Genomic DNA, 19,875 nt, shown 5'->3' with positions numbered 1-19,875 from the left:
ATTTACCAGCGTGCTTTCAGTCAGTAAACACCACCGAGGTGTGAACACGGTCAAAGGGAATTAATTTTTAATGCAAATCATTATTAATATAAAATAATTTGGAGAAGGCTGGAATCAGCCTCTTTGTCTTCTGTTTTGGGGAGCACTTGTCAGTCCAAATGCAGACACACTCCATGCAAGCCTGTACCTTTTGGGGGTGGGGCTGAAAAGAGGAGTGTGCTTTTGGAGCTCAAGATGCAGTCATATGTGCCCCCATTTGGAGAGCTGAACGGGGTATTTGTGTGTATTATGAACCAGCCCATTGAGCTTGTCTGGGCATGAATGATGAATCATGGCACTGAGAAGATCCTTGCAGCTCTCCTGTGATCAGCCTTTTTTGTGGGGTGAAGGGAAGGTCGGAAATGGATGCTCTTGCTGCACTGAGCCTTACTAGAGGTGGTGCTCAGTGAGGTTGGGAACCAAAGAGCTGGTGGGACTCAAACTGAGCCTGTGGTGATGTAGCCCAGGAAAAACAGGCAAGCTGAAAAAAGAGAGGCTTGGTCTTCTTTTTGCTTAGGTGGCAGCTCCTGGCTAGGCTAGTAAGTGCAACCACCTGTGTTTTGAGCTGCCTCTTTGGTGTACTTCCCTCCCTGTTGAAGTTCTCTCCAGTTTGGTGGTAGGGCACCTTATCCTGGGATCAGTTTTCCATTCCAGGTTCTCCTGCCCTCCTTGGTGCAGAAGTGCTGCCCTGGAATTGGTTCTCTGAGATGTGGCAACTTTGGAAGAAGAAAACAGACTGTGGTGATATCTGTTCTCTGCCTCTGTCTCCCTAGCTGAGGTCAGCCTGTGGTAGAGCACACCACCTGGCTGTGCCCTCACCGTGCCTGGGATTGGTGAAAGGAGACTTTGCCTGAAGGACTGGTGTTGACAGTCTGTAGCAAGTCTGTGGCTTGATAATTATGGATTTCCACTCCAGTATTAGAGCTAATTTACAAGCTCTAGAGAAGTGATGGCTTGGCAGAGGGGAGATGTCATTATTCTTATTAGCATGGTAGTTTTAGACCAAACCCTCTGTCCTCACTCTCCACAAGAGTCTGCAGATTTTCAATCAAGAAATGTGTGACCCAAGTTTGGGTAAAACATTTATTGTTAGGCTGAGCAAGATTCTTTCATGGCCAGGAACATGAGCAAGAAATCTTATTTTCATTCTAGGGCTCTTGGAAGGTTGTCAAGGCTTCTGAATATAATCAAACTCCTGTCTCATTAAAGGTTCTTTTCTTCATCAGTACATTGTCCACTAGCAAGGTGGGAAGCTCAGTCACTGATGCCAGAGCAGTCTGAGGGCTTCTCGTAGAGAAGCTAATTATATTTTGCCTTTTTTTTTTTTCTTTCATTGCAGAAAGACAGAATAGTTGTGAATAAATTTGGAAAGGGGAGGGTGAGGAGAACTCAGAATTCATTAATATTCATACTTAGCCACAAGTACACAGGAAAGGTGGCAAGGAGCTGGCTGCCCAGAAACCTATGCACCTTGGCACTAGATAGAAAATTGAATTTAATTATAGTTACCTTTAGCTCAACACCTAATGAGCATGTTTGAAATAATGGAGAGTTGCTGTATAATAGAAGATCCAGGACTCAAACAGAAAATGCAGACCTTCCCTCCTTCTTCCCTGCTCTGCTGAATTTAAAATAATTCTGCCAAGGCCCACGAGACCAGGTAGATTTCTATTCTTGTTTTCTCAGTGATTATCACAGAAAATCATCCAGAAAAAAAAAATCAAATAATATGGTCAGTAGGGAGGAACAAGCATGTTTTAATGGGGAGTAAAAGAATGGAGACTTATTCCATTCTCACTTTGCCTAGTGAGCACTGCTAGAGTCTTGAGGTCTTTGTTTTTTCTTTTCTTCCTCTCATATCATGCTGTTTTATCCATTCTCTGATAGCTCTTAGGGTTTTTTTTAGTCTTTATCTTATTTTCTGGTAGACTACTATCCATAGAGTTTACTACCTTGTTGCTAGGGGAGAAAGAAGCCAAGGAGATTTCTTTCACACACATTTCCTAGGGCTGCTTCAGAATGTTAGTTCTCACAAGCAACTTTAAAAATGCAGACCCAAATCCTTTTCTGTAGCACACAGACACAGGCTGGGATGGAAGCTAGTGGAGATGCGCCACATAAATTTATGTGAGTTTAGGGGAAAGCAGAATGTGGTTTGTACTTAACTGTTTGTCTAATACTTTTGCCTTGCTGAAATGAGAGTTCAACTCAGTTTGGCTTTTCACAGTCCAGTCATGAGCTGTAGTCAATGACCTAGAAAAACATAGCATTTATCTTTAAGGTAAAGCTTCTTCCAATGTGACCAAACCTTAAAAGGTTCACCTGGAAGTGAAACCATGCAAGCTGGCAGGATGGAGGGCAGCTGGCATGGGTACCAAGCTATGAAATCATGGTCACAACCTGGCCCTGAATATCTCAAGTTTAGCCCAGGTCTCTCTCAGCTTCTGTTTTTTAATTGAGAAAGGGCCATGTTTGTTTCTTTCCTGGCTCTGTTCCAAGGCACATTTAATAAATCTTGGGAGAAATAGAAAATCATACTGTTTTCCATTTGGTCTCTCTCCTCTTTGGTTCTTTGTTTGGAGACACTGTGCTAATGGTTCATGTTGCTTAAATATCCCTACACTCCTAGCAGACAGATAACTCTGGCTCTTGAGAGATTCTTGAGATAAATCTCTTATGGACACATGGTAGTTTCTACACCGCATGTTTTCTCCTTCCTGCTTCTTTAGCATGCTTTTGGTGATTTGTTTGTTTGCATGAATTACTCTCAGCTTCAGAACACATCCATATCTTTTATTTCTTACTTCCTTAATTAGGGATTTTTTTCTTCTCCTGCTCTTTTTGGATTCATTTTGCTTTATTAGCAACATTACAGTCTATTTTGGATGATTTAGAACAGAACAGATAGAAATGCATAAATATTATTCCCTGGCAAATAAGCAAGCCTAGATATGCCTCAAACACATTTTAAAACATTTTAAACCCTTATTCACAACCAATTTGTGTAGCTGACTACTGGGCAAACATAAATCCCTAAATCCTTCTTTTCCTTTATTTTGATCAGCATTGCTTTGTCTTTCTTCTGCTTTTCTTGTCAGCTTATTTCTAAGGGTGCGGTAGGTGCCACCATGCTTTAAAAAGTCCTGTTATTTTGCCTGTTTAGACACCTGCATACCACAGCAAATTTTTACCTCAGTTGCCACTTATTTTTTGACTGAAAACAGTCTTTAATTATGATCAAGACAGAAATTTTCTATGTGTGTCTGTCTTTAAAGGCATGATAGATGCCTTGGCTGGATGCTGCTGCCTCTGTGCTATCTTCTGTTTATTAGAGTCCAGCCCCTCACTAAGCTGTCAGCCTAGCAGAGGAGATGCAGAGTGACAGGCATTTCTGAGTACACTTCATGGATGTGCCAGAGCCCCAAAGTGAGTCATGAGGTGTGACGGGCATCCACGGTTTTTCACCTATATGTGGAGCTTGAAAAGCTGCAGGACGGTTTTCTTTGGGCGAAATATCTGCTATCCCCAGAGCCGTGGTCCAGTTGCTGTGAGTTCTGTCTTGTCGTTCCTGCAGGGAAGGAGATGCTGTTGTGCAGGCTGGAAATGGCCCAGCCTAGTTAGGAGAGAGTTACAGGAAATTTTCCTTTGGCTTCTTGGTCTCTCATGTGTAACTGTCATGGCCATTGTGATACCTTGTGATGTGTAGTGAGCATTGCTGCATTTTCCTTGGGGAATGAGAAGGGATGTCTTTCGCCTGCTGTCTGGATTGGCAGTAAATGTGGTTTGAGGAAGTGTGAGGAAAGGAAAAAATGCAGAGTCTGTGCAAATGTGAGTGGATTTATTTTTCTATACTCCTTTTGCATAGACTCCCTTGGGGAAAAGGGAGTCAATGAGCTAGCACATCTCCTAAGGGACTGCAGCCATATTTCCAGTCAAAAAATTTTGGTTTCCAATGAAATGCATGTCAGAAATATTTTGCTTTCAGTGAAATATGTGGCAAAAATATATTTTTAATTTTTTTTTTTCGCTGTGAAAATACAGCAATTTTGTGGGGGAATAAGTAGGCTTAGCTGTATTAGTAATACTATTTTCTGTCAAGAAGCTAATTCATCTTAATGGAAAAATTATAATCAAGCGTGGGAAAAGAAGCACTTTTCTAGGCAGTGATCCTGTCACCTGAAGAGAAGAGATTTGGGATCTGGAGTGGTTTTCTTCTATTTTGAGCTTTAATGCTAATATTTTCAGGCTCCTCAAGTCAGCCTCATGCTGTGCGGGCATGCACAGCTGGAGCATTATGAAAAATAAATAAAAAAGTATTTCTAATAGAATAGCCAGAGTTGGTAAAAGTGGCTTCACCTGCTCTGCTGAGAGGTTTGTGAAGCGATGCTCCCCTGTGGCAACAGGCACGCACTTGTCTGTTGCGTCTGCATCATCTGCACGACTTTGTGCATTTCCTTTGAAATACAATTCCTTTTTGTCAGCTCTATCTTTACCAATCAGGGTGGTACGATAAAGTGTGAACACTGAGATAATAAAGGGAATTTAGACTGTGGCTACCACTGATACCTGCTGGCTGATCCTGAACTGCTGTGTAGGAGCCTTTAGGAGGATGCAGGGATGTGTCCCCGCAACAGCATAGATGGAGTATCAGATTGCACCCGGCGTGAGAATAACTGTACGTACAGAATGTATCCAACCCTCAGGCACATATCCATATGTTTGGATGCTGGTGGGTGTTTTTTAAAGTTACTCTTTCAAACATATCCACACAGGTGGCTAGCAAGCATTTTTTAGATGGCACAGCATGAATGTTGAAGCAATCTGACTGCTCGTGGGTGAGAAATAAAAGGAGAAGTAGTGCTGGGTGTCCAGGATTTTCTGGATAATGGTTATTTGCTTTAAGAAAGAAAGGATATTTTTTTCCATTTAGCTTTGGGAGAATGTAGAAGGCTGTGCAGAGGCTGACAACAGCCTCTTGTTTCCGAGAAAACAAAAACCCCATCAGGTAGAGGCATTTCAGAAAAACAAACTCTGTTCTGGTAATGCGATTTTTTTTTTTTTAATGATATTTCATGCCTGTGTGCAAAGTAGGTTTCTTTTAGTCCTTCAAGGGAAATAATAATAATATAAAGAGCTCCAGGTGTGTGTGTGGGAAGGCAGTGTTTCAGTTTTGAGGTGGGTTAGTGTTATTTTTTTTGATGATGGAAGGATATGCTGAAGCCAGAATGTGCCATTGTAAAAGAACTCTGTGATAAGCCACAGGCTCACCAAAGCCACAGTCCTGTACCACTTCCTGATAGTATGATGAGAGATTTCCCCTATGTCCAGCCAGCTTCTCTGGGTTTGCTTTCTTTCCTCCATATCACACTCGCGGGAGCATCCTCTCCAGAAGGACTGGCTTGTCGTATGGGCAGTCACTTAGAGGACAGCAGCTGTTGCTGGGCTTGTTCAAATGCAGCTGAAAGGATATTGAAGGATTGAAGCTTTCAATCCACAGCTGTCTCTAAGCCTAAATTTGCTCAATGCAGAGACAGCAATAAACACCAAGTGAAGCTAGGTCACTAACTGTAAAAGAGGTTTCCCAGGAACATATTGTTTTGAGGAACCTTTTCTTCTAAAAGCAGCTACCGAACTGAAGGAAACACATCCTTTATTTATGAACAGTTGCTGAGACTAAAAGGACTGTCAGAAAAAAACCCAGCCTAATTCATTTTCCACCTCTAATCCAGAAGCTCCTGAAGCCATGTAGAAAACAGAATTTCTTCAGACCATCCCATGACTTCTCCAACATGTTTCCAGCATGAACACTGTCATCACAACTTTTTGTGGCATCTACAAGATTTGTGCCAGCGCTCATTGAGGAAAGCAATCCCAAAGTAGATTTGCTGGCTCATTAGCTGCGAGTCTGTAAGGACATGAGTGACGTATGAGAGAAGTTAATTAAAAGAGCTATTGTTGTGAGGATGGAATGAATGCTGATGGTCATACAGGGTGGGAGTAGGACTCAGGTAATATTCACATTGAGCTATAACAGGGATATATATATATCTGCCTGGGTCAAGTAGCAGCAGACTCACCATAGCTAGGAAATGAAGCTTCACCACAGCAAGCTAGGAAAACAGAACAGGATCAAGACTTTGACTCAAAATGCTGACATGGATCCCTCACCAAGCTGACCTGCACCGAGCACATCTGTGTATTGTGAAGGGAGAGATGTAGAGACTCTAATATTTTAACCTGAAGCTCTTTGTAAGTCAGTCTGACCAGCATTTGTCTGTAAAGAAAGCAACTGTCTATCACAATTTGCTTCAAATAAAATTGAAACTCAAGAAAAATTAGAACAGCCACACTGATATCATCTGACTGAAAAACCAACTAACTGACTGCAAGAAAGGTTAAAAATACAGCAAAAAACGATCACAAACACCTGGCTTTCTGCCGAAAAGTTGTGAACTCCATGGGAAATCTTGGAAATGACTGAGTGGTGCTCCAGGTCTTTTGTCCGTCAACTTTTCATGGCTGCTGTCCATGTCCTATGTGGATTGTGTGAGCCAAAGATGGTGGCCCTTAGAGCAACTCTGTATTTCCAAATTTACAACCTCAGGCTATTAAACTGTAGTGTATGTGGGTGGTCTTTAAAAATCCTTACTGAACCCACACCTTATGCAAGCACACACACGTGTTCACCTGTGCGCATCATGGACTGTGCACCATTTTTCCATTCTATGTTTTTGGTCATTTTGGGAACACATTCCCTGGTGGGCTCTGGCTCATTCTATTCTTTTGCCATCTCTCAGCGACGTTTACACTGCATTATGCTGAGAAGCCCCTTAAATCTTCACATGCCCCCTTGTGTGCGCAGGCAGACAGTCCGGCATTATCCAGCTCCGTGGTGAGGATGTTCACATCTCTTTTCATTAGCGATGTGCAATGTAAAAGGTTTGCCTTGAGTTTCTTGAAGACAGCAGTAATGAAGCTCTGAAGAAATAGTCAGGGGAACGGAGCTAATTAAAATGCAGCAGGGTGTAGAAGTAAAGGTAGCGGCAGCTCGCTATGCCATGTCTCTGGCAATCAGCAGTCCCTAGTTTACCCACACTAATTGACAGGAGACGCAGTGCTACTGAGTGAGCACACAGCCAGCGTTAATGGAGTCAGCACACGCTGCTCTTCCTGCCTGACTTGTCTCATTATCGACCTTGAACTGGCAAAGGTCAGTTGATGGTGCTGCTTTCATCAAGATGACAGGTGTCTGAAGATCTTCTCTTTGTAGTATAATAATTTGGCAGTTGTCTTGTCCTGTACGTGAATTAGCTATCTGATCCCGAAGAGATGATGGATAAAAAAGACTGGCTTACTGTGGTGAGGAGCTGGGCTGTTGTGTGTTTAAAAAAAATAACAGGTACCAAAAGTCCTGGAGGAAGGAAACAAAAGTATATTGCATAATTCCCCCTGGAGAAGATAGTGCCTGAAGAAGCAAACAGGCAAATTTTCACAAGTGGAAATACAGTCAGTCCACTGTTACAAATCAGCAGCTTGTTTGAGCTGTTGATGAGCACCAGGTGCACTGCTGGCACTCAGCAAATATCTAATAATAATAATAACAATAGCTGGGGCACCTGACACCTGCAGTAAGCTGTGAGTGACAGTGTTCTTGGGGAGATGTCTCATCTGAAGGCAACGCTGTCTCCAGGAGATGCATCATTATAACATGCTGCATCCAGGCTGCATCTCATGTGCCCTCCTTTTTTTATTCTATTACAGATAGTCTCAGCAAAGACACAAGATCAACAGAAATGCTTCTGCTGTCTTCCCCTTCAAATCTACAAAACCAGTATTTTTGAGCATTTTTAATGAAAACCAATTCGGTTTTCTGAGAGATGATCTGTAGTCTCTGGTGTTCTGTAGCTTCTCTGGTTAATAGGTTGCTGAAGCCTTTCCTTTCCCTTTCCCTTTCCCTTTCCCTTTCCCTTTCCCTTTCCCTTTCCCTTTCCCTTTCCATTCCCCTTCCCCTTCCCCTTTTCCACCACCACTTGTGCAAGGTGTGTGTAAAAGTGCTGTGTGCTGCCATAGCAGTTGGCCATTTGCTTGTGGGTACAAGTGGGGTAAATCAAGGCCTAGACCTGGGAGGAGTCCGTATTCCCCAGCAGAGCAGAGAGAAAAGCACTCCTTATTGAAGAGCTGAGGGGAAATCTTTGTGGCAACCGACTTGTTGGCAGCACTGGACTGCGTTTTTCTTGGCTGAGATAGGGAGGATGAAAGTCAGTGCGAGCCCAGATATGCAATGCAGCACCTGGAAAGCGACTCCTTCAAAGAGGTTCCTGCTCCCTCATCTCAGTGTTGGGGCTTTAGCTCCACTTGCTGACTCATGGGCAGCTCTCTTGTCCTGCTCTGTCCCCACTAAGGAGAGTGGGAGTTGCTGGTTCTCAACCTGCTGTGCATCTCTTGAGGAAGATCACAGAATCACAGAAAGGCCAGGGACAGGTCCACCTTTCACTATACCAAGTCACTCAAATCTCCATTCAGCCTGGCCTTGAATGTGGATGGGGCATCCACAGCTTTTCTGGGCCACCTGTGCCAGTGCCTTATCATTCTCATAGTAAAAAATTTCTTCCTAATATCTAATCTAAACCAACTCTCAGTTTGAAGCCATTCCCCCATTCCCTATCACTACATACCATTGTAAATAGACTTGCCTTGTTTCTCGCAAGCTCCCTTCAGGTACTGGAAGATCACAATTACTTCACCTTGAAGCCTTCTCTTTTCCTGGCTCAATAAACCCAATTCCCTGAACATTTCCTCACTGGAAAGGTGTTCCATCCCTCTGATCATCTTCGTGGCTTCCTCTGGATTTGCTCCAACAGGTCCACATCCTTCCTGTGCTTGGAGGCACCAGAGCTGGATGCAGCACTGCATCTGCTGCAGGAGTCGAAGAGCAGAATCCTGTCCCTTGCCCTGATGACCATGCTGCTTTGAATGCAGCCCAGGCTGTGACTGGCTTGTGGAGTTATTGCAATCCTCACCAGTGCTGGGGAGGGGAGAGCAAACCAAGCAGAGCCCTTTTTTTCTTTACCTGCAGTTTCCCAAAATATTTTAAAAATATCCTTCTCTGAAAGCAAATGCTCTTTACTGGTATAATTACCAGAATACTTCTTTATTTATCTGTGATTATAGGAAACTGAAATATTGTCTGGGGAACAAAATACTCTGTAACTTGAAAATTATTTATAGCAGCTCTCTTTAAAAAGATGTGTGAAAATAAAATGCTGGGCAATGTGATGTCTGTATGGCTGCAGTCCAGCTGCAAAGGTAGAAGATCAGGAGAATTTTACCAGGGCAAGCCCAAGGGCACCAATGAGATAATTCTTTAAATAGAAGAATATTTTTGTTATTGAGTGTTCCCAGTCTGACAGGTTTTTTCAGCTGCCTCTGTGGTGACTGTCAAGGGTATGGGATGCTGCTGATCTGTGTCTTCCCAGCACCTGGTGCTGCAGCAGCCCCCTATGCCCCCGCCCCACAAACACATACACACACACACACACACACACACACACACACAAAACACACTCTGTCCCCTGGCATTCAGAGGGCCTGTTTGCACTGCCCTCAGCACTATACCCACTCTACCATGTCAGATTGCACTCTCCTTTGGGGACACGAGAGCAAACTCCACCTTTGTGCCAGGTTGTGAAAGCAATTGTAAAATAAATGTTAAATGAAAAAAAAAAGCCCCAAAAACGTGTTGCCTAAGTGCATACTGAGATCAATAAAATATGCAAGAATGGACTCCTGCTGTTCAGGGCTGCAGCAGTCTCTAACCTAGAGCAGGGAGCCCTGGAGGAGCACATAGGAGTTGCTCTAAGTGACAGCTGATAGGAATCCTACATTACTGCAACAGGTAGGACTCATATGTTTGCACCCAGAGGTCTCATGTTCAAGTGCCAGCTATGAGGGTACTCTCAGGAGGCCTCTGTCTGAAAAGGCAGTGATAAAGGAAAGAAACAGTGATAAAAAAAATTCTTGCAATTATGGTTTTATGCCTGGGTTAAGTCCTTCCAGCAACGGGTCATTTCTTGTTTTGCAGAAGAGGCTCTATCCCCTTTTTTCCCAAGCAAGGAAATAATCAGTTATAGATGTGGTGAAAAATAAAGGCAGTAACCATTGTTCTTCTGCTGGGGAAAGAGAGATGCTCCCATCCAAACCAAAGACAAATGAGATGGATTCATGAATAACTTTTTCTTATAACAAAAAGCTCAGCTTATGCTGCTGAAACCATTAACGACATGGTGGGACAAGAGTTCCTCTCTTCTGTCAATAGAAAGGGAGCACTAATATGCATATGGGAAATATAATATGAAAAATATGACAAATATATTGTTTACCTATTAGATCAAACTTGGTTCCTGCTATCTCCCTGGTTCTCTCTTTCATTACAGAAAATAAAAAAGAAAAATAATAATTAAAAAAAGAATAACTACAGGAAAAAGCATCACACAAGTCCTATAGGTGCTTCCTTGTCATCTTTGTTGGGAAGGATCGCCTAGGTCCCAAATCTTGATAGTCTGTGAATGGCAGTGTGCATGTTCCAGAATTAAGGCACCACTAGAAATTTCTAAGGATTTCTAAGGATTAAAGCAAAGGAATCTAGGAATATTTGCAGGTCACAGGAGTTTTTGTGTTCAGAACATTTGTGTCAGTGATTTGAAATCTGAAGTGTTTTGTCCCTGTCCTTCCTCTGTGTGTGTATGTGCTGGAAGGGAAGTCAGGACTGAAAAGCAAAGTGGCCTCTGATATGACAGATTTCCTAAAAGGTGTCAGGAGAGGCATTCTGAGAGATCTGGTACCAATGAGAAGGGAGGAACACTAAACTAAAGCAATTTGTGCAAAAGGAACCAGAGTTTTTGGGAGAAAAAAATGCAGCAGCTCTCCCACTGAGGTCCGGTATTTTGAGGATGCAGTTTGGATGGTGCTCCCACTTTCATCAGCAGTTAAGGCTTTTTGTTTTACAGCCATATTTTAGTGCCAGCTTACACAATATCAATGAAGTGTTTTACTCTGAAAGCTTGTCACTTCTATCTCCCAGCTACTGTGGTGTGGTCAGGTGTGATCTGCCACTACCATGCTATTAATGGCATTATTAACTCTTAACATCTAGGAGATTATGTTTGTCCTGGTGCATTGCTTTGGGAAGTGAATCAATCTCTGTCTTTAGACCACTTCAGAAAGCCAGTTATCCCTGCTCCAGAAGTATGATTCTTTTTTCAGCTCTTTCCAATACTCTTCCCAAGAAGATCTGGAGTGCCTACTTTATTTTGCACTCATTTGGAGCAGCATGGAAGCCTGTCTGAATTTTCACACTGTCCTTCAAAGGAAGCGGCTGTGTCTTCACACTTTTCTGTTAGGAAAAAATTTTTCTCTTGCCTTTAAGTCACAGCTTGAAAATTCCTGTATGTTCAGAGATATCATCAATATTTCTCAATAATTTTATTCATATAATTTTTGATTCCACAACTGGAAATACCTAAGTCCTGAAAAACAATTCCTCTTCTAATCAGTAAAGATCTTAGAAGAAAATATGCTGAAAGAAGGACAATGAGTACCGTTCTTTTATCTTGTTTTGTGTCAAGTCTTCTATTAATCATCATCAGTACAGCATAGCAGAAATGTTTACTACAGCAGAAGACTATGAATTTAGTGGAAAATGTCCTTCTAAAATTTTATGCCTCACTTTACTCTGCAATTTTTGTCTGATATGCACATTCTCTATCACATTGCTATGTCATAGGAAGGCCAAGGAATGTGTAAGGAAAATAAAAATAAATAAAAGGAGACAGATGAAGCAACCTGCAGTGCTTTTCAGTGGTGTTTGTGCTGTTTGGATCTGTGCATAGGTCCAGGAGCATGGTCACTGCTGGCCTGGTGAGTGAGTGCTCAGCAATTACAGGGGAAATTTACAACAGAGCCATGATGAAGACCAGGCTGCAGCAAGGGACTTGGTGAGGACTTGGTGAGGAAACACCACTGATGTTTTCCCTAAGTGGGTTGTTTTTTGGTCATCCCTTACACTTCATGAGAGAGAGGGGAAATGTTGATGTTAGAAGAGAATGGATTTGCCTGACTCGGTGCAAACCTGAATTCACAAGATGCCAACACAGCTTTGCAAATCTAAATACTTCAGGCATTCTTATCTTCAGATAAGAGTTAAAAGGAAGCTTTTTTTTTTTTTTTTCTGTTTGTCCACAGCTGCCTAAAAGCTAATACCAAGAAAGTAATTTTAGCAATTGATTTTTTTATCATTCCTGCACAAATGCTTTTTTGTGGTCTGGATTTTCTTCTGCATTTCCCATTTTCATGGGTTTTGGTCTGTTATATAATGGCAAAATCAAGCTAAGGAAAAAGGCAATATTTCTTTTTTGTGTGCTGCATTTGAATAAAATTAAGGTCATGGCAGAAAAGCAGATGAGACCACGGGAACACATAGATCATTGGAAAATCTTGAGAGAAGCCATAACTGCAAATATTTGTAGCATGAAAAATCATAGAATATTTTTATACGGGTGGCTTATTTGTCTTCCAGATTCCAAATTTCTGGTTCTTGTGCCTAGCCTTTTTGCTTATGTCAAAATATTCTTTGCTTTGGATATATATAGGGATCCATTTGGCGGATCCAAAGCCAAATGAAGTCAACAGGACTATGTATTTCCATTAATTCTGGTCTGTAAAAGGCTATATTTATATCATATTCAGCAGTCTGGAATCTGATCTTCTGTATTAGCAATGCAAAAGAAGTGCTTCTGTGCCTATATCCCACTTATTCTTCAAGAAATTCTTTTAGTTGTATTAGTATTTGGGAAAAAAAAGGAGCTATCTGCCCTTTGGTGTAAGGTATCTTTTATGAGATCACTGCTACACCTGGGTGTCAGTGAAACTACAGGCATATTTTCTGTGATAGAAGCTTAAAGAAATAGATTTAAGCATTAAAAGTGAACTGACTGGGCTCGTTAATTACAAGGAATGTCAATAATTTCCTCCAGCATACAGCTTGTCCCAATCTTTCAGATCCAAAGAGAATCACTGAGTTTCAAAATAAGACAGTTTTTGGGTTTGTCCCATTCTTCCCATGCTTGCTGCTGGAACTAAATGCAGAAGGATAGAAAGAGTGGGAGGGGAAAAGGCACTTCTGGGAAGCACTTTTTGGCAAAGTATGAAGTGCCACGAAAATGTAAGATTAAATCCTGGGGGATTTGCACCCTAATCTGTCTAAATTACAGAGGAATGCTCAGACTGTAAGGGAGCTCATTGTGTCTCAGCCTATGAATTTCTCATGTTCCCACTGCTACCAGTAATCACATATGCAGACAGTAGTTTTATTATGACTACAGTCTGGTCCTCTGTTCATATCTGGGCTTCGTTGTTAATTTGCAAAATAGCAGCCTGAGGCATCCTCCATGCTTTACTGTAAGATGCTTGAAATGAGTACCCTTTTTTCCATTCAAGAACGAAAACAGGCAAAGAGGACGAGAGAAATGGAATGAGATGTTCAGTTTCTCTCCATTACCTGGTGGGAAACATTTGTAATTAGAAGTTTGGCTCTTCTCCTATTTATCAGGAGAGATACCAGGAAGGGAAAGAAGAGATGCTTGTTTAGTCTGGTCTATGTCCTATGAAAATGTGTGACTGGATTAACTCTTCCTGATTATAGTCAATGCAGAAATACAGGTGCTTTCCTTTCTAACCAATCAGACTGCCCACAGTTCCTACAGAAATATATCTTCTGCCTTGTCATAGGGGAAATTAGTCACAAAACACTGTAAAAATATTACAGAGATAGCTTTAAAAGCCCTTATTAAAAAGGCTATATATTCCAAAATGGCAATTTCTTTGTCATTGTGACAGACACCACCCGGCTGCTTCCTCTTACAAAACCAACACCATGGCTTGACCTTTTGCACCATGTTGGCCTAGTAAAGCTAGGTACACCCTTGCTAGCTATGGTGTGACCTTACCTCTGTGGGTTTTAGCATATGCCTGCTTGGACTTTCATTTCTTTGTGTGCATCAGGGGTTCTCTTCCAGCAACTCAGTGGAAAACAAGTCGTGTCACAAGAGTTTGTTTCCTGAAGTTCTTCATGAAATCAGCGAGAACTGAAGGTAGATTTGTGCCTCCAATATCCAGCCATAAAGAAGCTGCTATTTAGCACCCAGTTTTGCCACCCTGGTCCCTATGTTATCTTCCTGTGCTAAGCCTTCTCATTAATTTCTGAGAGCCTAGTCTAATATGCACTCAGTGCAAGTAATGATGGCAGAGCTAGCTTTAGACAGAAGAGGATTGCAAATGAAGGAGTAAGAGAGATGGGGATGGAAAAATAGAGAAGAAATTCAGTTTTGCTGTGGGCATTGGTGCAGTATCTATATTGCAGTAAAGAAAAACCCCAGGCAAGATGCCAGAGATGAGCAGTAACTCCTTAGTGGGGGGTGACTGTGAGCAGAGCAACCCTTCCCATTTAATCTTTATTGTCTGTATGGGATGTTTCAGGCAGGGAAGTCAAAGAGAACAGGTTTTGCTGATGTTGCTCCAGTGCCCAGGTGAAGATAACCCAGATATTCCAGGCAGATTGCATGTGTGGGGGGCTGAACTTTGAGCTCTTTGTCTCCTGCTTGCCTGACCTCCCTGAGCTGCTGAAGGCTTATTGTGTCTGATCTGTCAGGATCCATGCTGAAAGCTGTTTCTCCTTCTGCTACTGAAGCATCTCCACACAGAGGGATCATCAAGACATGTCCTGAGGCGAGCAAGATATATTGCTGGGGAAGGCCTTGGATTTCAACCTCATTCTTGTGTTATGAATGCAACTTATTTTCTGCAGAAGATTTTGGAAAGTAGATCAGGCTGTTCTTTAAAAAGAGTTATTACAAGGCTAAAATAATTCCAGCAAAGAAGATTGTAACATCACTCAGTGAAAAGGGATCCTTACCAGACTCTCAATTACAACCTGCAGTTTCACTAAAAGCAATGGAGCAGTGTAGAAATGAACAGTGCTGTCCATTTAACTTCTGAGTCTGGCAGGAGCTGAGGCAAAGATTTACAGTTGTTGATATAAAGTGTCAAGGATTTGGATTAGACCCCTTGTTTTTATTTTTCAATTGAGATGCTCGGGTCCTATGCTCAGTGATACTTTACCCAAAAAAGACCAAAGATCCAGCCAATGTCAAAGCAGCTGTGAGCTGCATGGAGCCAGGCAGAAATTCTGCCCCTTTATCTTAACCTTTAGCCATTTTGAGACTTTCCTCTTTGAAGAGGAATATCTTGCTATTCCACTTGCTATATGCTGATAAAGCTATGAATCGACTCCTTTGCTATGAATTTTCAACAGTTCTGTTCTTTTAAAGATCATCTTTCTTTTTTCCCTTCTGCTCCCGTTTCCCCCAAAGTCCCCTAGCCATGATGAAATAGCATTGGGCATGACCCAGGGAGAAAGGAGCAGTGTTGAAGTGTGTGTTCTTTGTGGCTTTCCTGTTCTTTCATTTGGCATTGAACTATCCATGCAAGAAGGGAATTAAAATTATGTGAACATTTTTTTTCTTCCTCAAAGTTTCCCTTCCTGAACTCCACATAGCAACTTTAGGTTTTGCTCAAATAATCTCCCTCAGGACAAAGCTTATGGGCCGTGTAAGACTGAGTGTTGCAGAACTGCAGCACGCGTTGAAAATCATCCGAGCACACACTTGGGGGCAGTTGTGTTTTTCTGTAATTCAGTCAAGCAGCTCTCTAAATTACAAATCCTCATCTTTGATTCTAATGGCTGGCAGGATGGCTAACATGACAATTTGGGTGAAAGTTACCTCTTGTGTCCCCCTGTGGAAGCTGGATAGTTATCATCCCTGTGTACTTGCAAGAGCAATCGCCTGTGCTTTTTTTCCCTGTGATGTTCATGAACTGCTATCAGATACAGGGAAACAAGTTCATTGTAAAAGCAAAACGTTCAAACAGTTTGAGTGTGGTGAAAGTGCTTATGATTTTGTACAAGCTGAAAACAATATCAGCCTGTGACTTAAAAGAATTCTAATACAAAGCATCTTATGTTTGCTAATAGCATAAACTGAAAGCCATCAAATAGAAAAAATAAACAAAGGACAAAAAAAAACTCAGAAGAGGCAAAGAGGGCAAAATTTGGCTCACTGTACTCCACAAGCCCCACTCTTGCTGCCAATAACCTTGTTGCCTTGGCATGGTAATTCTAGGAGCTGCTGTCTGAGAGGGTATCCCTGGCTGCCCCCTCTTCCTGGGCATGGTGACAACCTGCTGAGTGCTGTGTTCTGCCCTCCTCAGTGGTGGCAATGTAAGGAAACTTTACAGAGAGAGGCTGGCTTAAGGCAAGAGCTGATCCAGGCTGCCTGCTTGCCTGCCACCACATCAGCTGCTGCTTTGTGCAGAGAAGAGCTACCCCGGGTGTGGTAGGAAATATCCTGCAGGCTGTTTCTATGTTAAATCACACCTCCTCCTACTTTTTTGAATTCAGCAGAGGGGCAGGGTTATAAACTAGCAAAAAGCATTGGCCCCTTGTGTCTGTGCCTAGTCTGCTCAAGTTAATTCGTTTTTTGGCTCATTACATTTTCTGCCCCATTGCTAATTGCCTCTTGGGCTCTACTCATTGCCAGGGTTTTCTGACCATCAAAACATTACTAAACAAATGAACTAAATAAAATAAGCCTTCTTTAAGAGCCTTCCCCAGCCCTCCCCTTGTGTTAATATTCCAACGGCGCCCAACAGGTAGGCGTCTGCACTCATGTTATCTGTATTAATTAGACTGTAATACCCTTGGCACAAGACAAGGACAGGGAGGCAAGAGAGTCTCTCCTGCAGCTCTCTGATAATTTATACCAACTGAAAGCCTGCTGCAATGTCTTTCTCTAGTGCCATATATACCAATAGTGATGCATAAATAAGATTAATTTCTATTAGGTGTTCTCCCTTCCTTCCAACTAATTAGCCCCTTCTCCATAATATCTGAGCCCTTCACAGTATTTAATGAACATTTTGCAGCAAATTCCTAAGGCAGGAGTACTTTTATCCCCAGACAGATTGGCTGGGTTACCCATGGCTGTACAAGTTTCTGATAGAGTGAAACATGAACTTCAACTTTCCCAAGGTCTAGATTAGTACTCAAACCACTGAATTCTCCTGCCTAGCAACAACGTCTAGTAGTTGTTTACTGCTAAGTGACTTTTCAGCTGTCAGGTTTTATACCTGAAGGATTTGGGCATAAGATACAAGTATGCAATCTGTCCTTTGTGTTGGGTTTCCCATCTTTGCTGTATCAGCATTTCTTAAAATCAGAGGGAACAGGAGGGTAAACACAGTTGACTCGAGGGATAAGCTTGCCATGTTTTTCATTATGGCTGATTATTAATATAATCAGTTTAGTAGCAAAAGTACTACAGCAAATTACTTAACCTTGGGCCTTGCTTGACCAGGCTCTGAAGGATCTTCATCTTGTGTTCATGTTGCTGTAACAGCGGGGCAGGTTTCATTATACAGCCACTAATACTATGGTAATAAAAGAAGCACCAAAAGTGGGTTTGTTCATTACTGTCTGAATTCATGTTGTCTGCCAAGGGCTGCATTCTGCACTGATAAGCATCTTCTCTTAGCAAGATAGCTTAGCAACAGGGGTTGTCCCTGCTGCTCACCTCACTCCCCTCCTCACAGTCACCCTGGTGGCCTGTCTCCTGCCGCCCCTGCAGAGCTATAGCTCTCTTTCTCAGCAGCAGGAGCAGCTGGTAGCTTCAGGCACCCCTTTGGCAACACCCATCTTATGCCTCTTGTGGTGCAAGGGAGAAGGTGGCACCTACACTCTGCATCACACTTTTTGAAGCACCTGCTGCTGTGCATCCAGAGTAGGAGTGAGGGATGGTGCTGGGGCCCTCTTGTCCCAAGAGCTGAGGATGGGTGGGCAGTCTTCAGGAGGAGGGCAACTCACTAGATCCGAGGTGCACTGGAACCCTAAGGCTCTACACGGGAGGCCCAAGTTTTAGCCTTCGATGTGGGTTTCTTCAGAGTAGGGCTTTGTGTCCCCGCTGTACTGTTAACATTGTGCTTTGAGCCACTTTGGGAACTTGCACAGTTGCCAAGGTCTTTGCTTTACCACATTCTTTTGGTTAATAGAAATATTTAGCTGAAGCATGAAGGCATTGTATTTCCAAAAGGAAAACACACAGAAAAAGGTCCGATCTTTTTTTTTTTCTTTGGGCCTGATTGTCTCTGCTTGTTTATGGCTGCCACTAATTTGCTCGTTTGCTTGCTGGAAAATAGCTAATTAAAACCCACTTCAGCTAACAAGCTGACTGGGACCATGCAAATGTCACTCTCTGCTGTCTGCTATTTTCGTTTATACTTTACATTATTAGTGTTGTTTTTCCTCCCTCCATAGTAATAAATGCGAGGATAGATTTAGTACCCTCTTCACAGGTGTGTGCTTGTACATCAGCACATCATCCCGAGAAAAGTGCTGCTGTTTTACTGCACTTCAGTACTTTGAGTGTTATTACCCCTGACAGTTAATGGTTTCAGACTACACTGCTTGTTAGCACTAGATTCTGAACAGCTTCATCTATCTTTTTGTTTTTACACTGACTGGTCACATTAAGTATATGTGTCTGAGCTATTAGTCCCGTCTGTTCATTGCATGCATTTCATTTGCTGCGTTTTTTTCGCTAAAATTAGTATGTATTGTCATCCATATACTTCAACACATCGACTTTTGTTATAATTATGCTGTCATCATTTTGCTTCCACACACTTGCTAATTTATTGTAGCTAAATTAGACCTAATATTAGCAATTTTGCAGCTGTTCCCATAGACCACGCTCAGCCATATATTTGTACATTGTTTGGTAATTGGATTTGAGGGCTCAGGAACGGACGATGGCACTCTTTAGAAACAAGGGAAAGATTTGAGGAAATGGGAGAAAAATAAAAAACACAAGTCCCAGAAGAGGCATCAGGGGTAAATTTCCAGAGCCTAGCTTGAAAGGTTTTCACAAGGCCAAACAAATCAGAGAGTTAGTGTACCAGATCACACAGTGTCCAAATGGCATGTTGCATTCAGGCAGGGGATTAGTTATTCCCCGAAACATGCTTTCTATTTTAACGAAGACTGGACCAAGAAAAATCCCTGGGGACTTGTGGAGGGTCTTGGGAAAAACCAGTTTTTACTGTAGTATATTATAAATCTCCAGGGAAGATTCTCTGCATCAAGGTAGGCTGCTCTCAGATAATTTCTTTGAATTGAACCATGGGCAAAGAAGGAGAAAGAAAAGTGGTTTTGTTTCAGAATGTGAACTCTCCATCCCTGAATTTTGATGCCCACCTCTTGTTGGTTATCCAGGCCCATTTCGGATATCAATACAAGCAGAGGATAAAAGGGAAATTTGAAAAAAAAAACCGCCAACAACAAAAAAGAGTGCAAATGAGGAAAGCAGAATAGAGCTGTACAGCTCTTACTTATCTTTTCTGGTCATGAGTTGTTTATTGTCAAGGGGGCTACAACTCTGGCAAAAGAAGTTATGAGTGCCCAGCATTCGTACATGGTCTTTTTGTAAATAAGTTTCTAAGATGATACAAAACAAAACTGTGAGGGAGACTGTTCAGACTGACGCTGTAGAATCAGTTGAATTCCCAATTCACCAGAAGATGTAGATGAAACTTAATCACTGAAGTGCATACCCTTAACCAAAACAGAGCTAAATCCTGTCTGCTTATGATTCATCCACCTGCTTAATAAGAATATTATAACAAGATTCAGGGCTGCTGGCAGATACACATGCAAGTTTAAAAATAAGA

The sequence above is a fragment of the Vidua macroura genome, chromosome 1, assembly GCF_024509145.1.
Source record: "Vidua macroura isolate BioBank_ID:100142 chromosome 1, ASM2450914v1, whole genome shotgun sequence".
Classification (NCBI taxonomy): domain Eukaryota; kingdom Metazoa; phylum Chordata; class Aves; order Passeriformes; family Viduidae; genus Vidua; species Vidua macroura.
Note: the sequence above shows the minus strand (reverse complement) of the source record.